Source organism: Carcharhinus amblyrhynchos, chromosome 3 (assembly GCF_965287045.1).
Source record: "Carcharhinus amblyrhynchos chromosome 3, sCarAmb.v2.hapA, whole genome shotgun sequence".
Lineage (NCBI taxonomy): Eukaryota > Metazoa > Chordata > Chondrichthyes > Carcharhiniformes > Carcharhinidae > Carcharhinus > Carcharhinus amblyrhynchos.
Window position 1 is genome coordinate 139000200 of NC_137326.1, and position 6386 is coordinate 139006585.

The window sequence follows — 6386 nt, forward strand, 5'->3', positions numbered from 1 at the left end:
AATTTTGAAATGATGAGAAGCCCTGCTCCTGGTAACTCTTAAATTATCAACAATCATTGCTGGATATTAACTTCCATTTTTAAAGACAATTGGCCAATTGTGAGGGATGTTAGTGTCATCCAGATTTTCACCAGTTTGATACGAGTCCACCTGTCCCTTTGGTCCAGTTACAAAGCCGGATGTTTTATGTGTTTGGTCATTTGTAATCTTACTCAGACACGGGGAGTTTCCAGTTTTGTACATGGGTTTGTTGTATATCTGTGTAAATGTGTCCAGGATATTGATTGTGGATTGAAATTTTATACTGAGCTTATTCTATGGATTTTGCAATAAATGGGGAATTTTTGTTTGGAACCAGTGCCTGTGTTTGATTCTTTAAGATGTAAACTTCCAGAAGACCTATCATCAGCCAGGCTCCTGCTACCAAACAGTGAGGTATCTCCGCTAACAGGCACCATTTCTCAATTCAGTGCAATGTCAGTGACCTACGATGCACCACAGTGCTGCCTAACTCTGCTTTACTCTGACTCTGTTGTTGCAAAACCCAACTACCTGTGTTCAAGTTAGACATGAATGGGGAAAGTGGGGGTGTTGGAGATGATCTGTACGTTCACAGATGATACAAAAATTGGCGTTGTGGTGAATAGCGTGGGAGAAAGTGTTAGATTGCAGCATTTTCTTTATTCATGGGACCTGGGCGTCGCAAGCCAGCCAGCATTTATCGCCCATCCCTAGTTGCCCTTGAGGAGGCGATGGTGAGCTGCTGCCTTGAATCGCTGTAGTCCATGTGCGATGGATTGACCCACAAATGATGATACAAATGGGCTGGTTAGATGGACAGGATAGCGGCAAATGGAATTTAACCCTGAGAAGTGTGAGGTGATGCATTTAGGGAGAACTAACAGGGTAAGGAAATACACAGTGAACTGTAGGACATTAGGAAGTACAGAGGGACCTTGGAGAACATGTCCATCGATCTCTGAAGGCAGCAGGACAGCTGGACAAGGTGATTGGGAAGGCATATGGGATACTTGCCTTTGTCAACTGAGGTCCTGAATATAAGAGTAGGGAGGTGATGATGGAACTGTATAGTCACAGCTAGAGTACTGTGTGCAGTTCTGGTCACCACACTATTGGAAGGGAATGATTGCACAAGAGAGGGTTTGGTTCTGACTGATTGTCCCCTCTCTTTGCCACCCAATCCTCACCTATTGTAAAGTCCTCAACTTCTCCAATTGTAGAATAGTTACATCATAAATGGAAGCCATTCAGCCCATTAAGACTGTGCCAATTACTAGCTCATCTCAAAGTGTGACCAATCCTGATAGCTTCACTGACGGAATGAATTTGCACAAAGGCTTTCACGAGATGACATTCCTTCTTAGAGAATTAAATAACTTTGAGCTTCAGTTGCTGTTGTGGGAAACATGTCTGCCGATTTTCACACAGCCAGTTTCATCCCAGATATGGGCTCACGTTGGCGAGAGGGGTTTGAAGCCTCTGACCCGGAGGTAAGGGGACAGAACCGAGACCGGTGCCTGATTGACTCCAACTAATGAGCTTACCCCCAGTTCCAGCTGTGGTGAGAATATCTTTGGGATGGGGGTTCATGTCTGAATTTCAGTGAGAAACCAAACCTTCAATCTGAAGTTCTATCCAAGTTGAAACTTTAGACAGACCCAGGGAAGGAAATGGATTGATATTTTTGAGAAAGAAGTTGTATAAACAGCGTGCAGTTTCAGGCAGAGTTTTATCTACGTGTTCTTCAGTGACTGAATATTTAAACCTGTTTGAACTTGTGCACCCCGCCCTGTTCCCTCACATGGACAGTTAACTATCTGTGTCCTGTGCCTTTTTTATAGTAAAAACAATCTGTGAAAAAATGAAATCCTGCCTACTTTATCTAATCGCTGGTTCCTCTCCTGAAAAAGCACCCTGCCACATGACTGTTTCTGTGGGTTTGGTTTGGTCTGTTTTTCACCTGGCAATGGAGATCTGTCAGCTTACAGACTGTCTCGAGCTCAGTTACCCAGCACGCGAGCAGAAACTTCTAGAATTTAAACTGGATTCAAGCAACTTGAAAAGCAGTGTTCCTCCTATCACAGAACGATAGATTTGTGCATCATGAGATGTTGCCTGAGGAAGTTTTTGTGATCCAGTGGATAGGACGTGAGAGTTAGAATTTTTTTTTAGTTCAAAGAAGAACAAAGAGAACAAAGAAAATTCCAGCACAGGAACAGGCCCTTTGGCCCTCCGAGCCTGCACTGACCACGCTGCCCAAATTAACTAAACTCCCTACCCTGCCAGTGACCTCTATTCCCATCCTATTCATGTACTTGTCAAGACACTCCTTAAAAGTCACTCCCTCCTGACCCTGCCCCGGCGTTAACTCCCACACACCCACTACTCTCTGTGTAAAAATTCTGCCTGGTACGTCTCCTTCAAACCTGGAATGGAGCATTTAAGTTCTGCAGAGAGGTCGAACCGGCTTGGGTTTGTCTTTTTCTCTGCAGCCAAAAGCTCGGTCGAGTCTTAAAGAGTTTCTTAAAGGAGGGAGGTGGTAGGGTCTGGGGAGCAAAGACATGGTCACCTGTGGCGGAACGATTAAAACTGGGGATGCTCAAGGGGCCAGAACTGGAGGAGGGTAAATATCTCAGTGGGACTGGAGGAAGTTACAGAATTGTCAAGAGCTGAGATTGTAGAATCGTAGAACCATGATCCTGTCCAGGCTCCATCCCCGTAAACCCATCCATTTACTCCAGCCAGTCCCCCTGACACTAAGGGGCAACATGATGGGCACGGGCTTGGAGGGCCGAATGGCCTGTTCCTGTGCTGTACTGATCTTTGTTCAGAAGCAGGAGTAGGCCATTCAGCCCTTCGAACCTGTTCTGCCAAATGATAGGCTCACGTCTGATGTGGTTTTGGTCTTAACTCTACTTTCCTGTCCGACCCCCCCTCCCCCCCCGCCCCCCCAGTGTCTGACCCCTTGTTTATCAGAAATGTGCCCGGCTCACCCTGAAATACTCAATGACCCAAACCCGCTGTGCTGCCCGAGGGAGAGAATTCCACTGACTGACAACCCCCCCAACCCACTCCCCCTCAACCCACTCCCCCCCCTCCACCCCCCCAACCCACTCCCCCCCAACCCACTCCCCCCCCCACCCCCCCAACCCACTCCCCCCCCTCCACCCCCCAACCCGCCCCCACCACCACCCCCCCAACCTGCCCTCCCCTCCAACTCGCCTAACCCGCCCCCACCACCACCCCCCCAATCCCTCACCCCACAAGAGGGAAGAATCCTCCTGATCTTAGCCCTGAAGTTTTAACCTGTGGGCCTCAGCTGTAGATTATCCAACACAAGGAGATAAGCAGCATCCAGCCTGCCTCAGGGTCTGAGGAAGAGACGTACGGACCTGAAGCATTAACTCTGCTTCTCTCTCCACAGATGCTGCCAGACCTGCTGAGTTTATCCAGCATTTTCTGTTTTTGTTTTAAATTCCAGCATTTTGCTTTGATATTATAAACCCCTCAGAATGGTCAATGTTTCACTAAGATCTCCTCTCATTTTTCTTAACTCCAGAGTGGGTATCGACCTATCCTGCTCAACCTTTCCTCCTTAGACAACCCCTTCATCCCAGGAATCAGCCTCGTGAGTCTTCCCTGGATGGTTTTGAACGCACCGATATCTCCCCTCACTGGGGAAACCCAAACACTGCATCCTTTTTTGGATGGGGTCTCGCTGAGTTCCTTCACAACTGGAACAAACTTTCCTACTTTTTACTCAATTCCCTTTCCCTTTGGAATAAACATCATTTGCCTTCCGAATTGCTTTGCTGTACCTGCACATTATCCCATTTATGATTCATGCACAAGGACACCCAGATCCCTCTGCAACACTGAGTTCTGCAATCTATCCCCATTTAAACAATTTACTGATTTCTATTCCTCCTACCAAACCGGACAACTTCACATTTTAACATAGAACATAGAACATTACAGCGCAGAACAGGCCCTTCGGCCCACGATGTTGCGCCGACCAGCTTTTAAAAAAAAACAACACTAACCCACTAATCTAAACCAATCCCATTTCGTCCATAAACCTATCCACAGATCTCTTAAACGCCCCCAAACTAGGCGCATTTACAACTGCAGCTGGCAGGGCATTCCAATCCCTCACCACCCTCTGGGTAAAGAACCTACCCCTGACATCAGTCCTATAACTACCCCCCCTTAATTTAAAGTCGTGCCCCCTCGTGCTAGCTTTCTCCATCCTAGGAAAAAGGCTATCACTGTCCACCCTGTCTAAACCTCTAATCATCTTATATGTTTCAATAAGATCCCCTCTTAGCCGCCTTCTTTCCAGCGAAAACAACCCCAAATCTCTCAGTCTCTCCTCATAGGACCTCCCCTCCATACCAGGCAACATCCTGGTAAACCTCCTCTGCACCCTCTCCAAAGCCTCTACATCCTTCCTGTAATGTGGGGACCAGAACTGCACACAGTACTCCAAGTGCGGCCGCACCGGAGTTGTGTGCAGTTGCATCATGACGCTGCGACTCCTAAATTCAATCCCCCTACCAATAAACGCCAATTCCCTCATTATATCCCATTTGCTAATTTTTTTCCACTCCCCTGTTTATATCCCGGGGGCGGGGGATCAGGATATTGACTCTGATGATCAGCCATGATGGAAATGAATGGCACAGCAGGCTCAAAGGGCTCAAATGGCTCAAATGGCCTCCTCCCGCGTCTAGTTTCTACCTTTCTGTGCAGATTCTCTTCCTCCTCTTACTTCTCTCTTTGTTTCATCAGTGAATTTAGCCGCTACACATTTTGTCCCTCCATCTGAGTTATTGATATCAATTGTAAACAGTCGCGGTCTCGGCACTGATCATGTGACCTGCCACCAGTTATAACCCTTCAACCCAAAAATGGCACATTTCTCCTGGTCTGCCTGTAGTTAGCTGACCAATCCCCAATCCATGTGAATAAGCTACGCAGCTTTAGTAACTTTGGATTGGTATGTATCTTATCCATTGGCTCTGGAAATCCACATTCATCTACATAATTCCCTTTATCCGCCTTGCTGCTTATTTCCTCAAAGATCTCTAATAAATTAGTCAAACATGCTTTCCCTTTTACAAAGCCGTGTTGACTCTATCTTTATAAACGGGAAGAGGGCACTTGGGTAACTATTAGGAAGGGGAAACCTCGGGTGATGGGGAGCACTCCGGTGGATGTCCCCCTTCAAAATAAGTACTCCGGCCTGAGTACTACTGGGGGGGACAGCTCATCCGAGGGAGGAAGCGGTGGCCAGGTCTCTGGAGCTGAGCCAGTGAGCCAAAAAATCAAAAAAGAGAGCAGAAAGGTAGTATTAATAGGGGACTCCACAGTGAGGGGGGCGGACAGGCGTTTTTGTGGACGCAGACAGGAGTCGCGGATGGTGGTTTGTCTCCCTGGGGCTGGGATTCGGGATGTCTCTGGGCATGTCCCAGACATCCTGAAAGGGGAGGGTGAGGAACCAGAGGTTGTAGTGCATATAGGTACGACTGACGTAGGCAAGAAGAGGCAGACACTCGTGAAAAGGGACTATAGGGAACTGGGTAGGCAGCTGAGGAAGAGAAAAGCGAATGTAGTGATCTCAGGATTGCTGCCTGTGCCACGGGAGAATGAGGGAAGAAATGAAATGAGGTGGAGGGTGAATGCGTGGCTGAGGGACTGGTGTAGAGGGCAGGGATTTCAGTTCCTAGATCACTGGGACCTCTTTAGGGGTAGGTGGGACCTGTACAGTAAGGACGGGTGGCACTTAAATACCAGGGGGACTAATATCTTGGCGGGAAGACTGGCTAAGGCTACCGGGGGGACTTTAAACTAGAAAGGATGGGGGGAGGGAATTGTGACGGGGAAACTGGGACAGAGGAGGTTAGCTCCCAGGTAGGGGAGGACCGCAGACAGTATGGGAGGGAGGTTAGACAGGTGGTGGAGATGGGAAATGCCCAGACTGAGGGGCTGAAGTGTATATATTTTAATGCAAGGAGTGTAGTGAATAAGGTAGATGAGCTTAGGGCGTGGATTGCTGCTTGGGAATGTGATGTGGTGGCCATTACGGAGACTTGGATGTCTCAGGGACAGGACTGGGTACTTCAGGTGCCAGGCTTCAGGTGCTTCAGGAAGGACAGGGAGGGTGGCAGAAGGGGTGGTGGAGTGGCACTGTTGATCAGGGATAGTGTCATGGCTGCAGAGAAAGAGGATGTCGTGGAGGGACTGTCTACAGAATCTCTGTGGGTGGAAGTTACAAACAGCAAAGGGTCAAAAACTTTACTGGGTGTAATCTATAGGCCGCCCAATAGTGACAGGGAAGTTGAAGCGCAAATAGGGAAACAGAT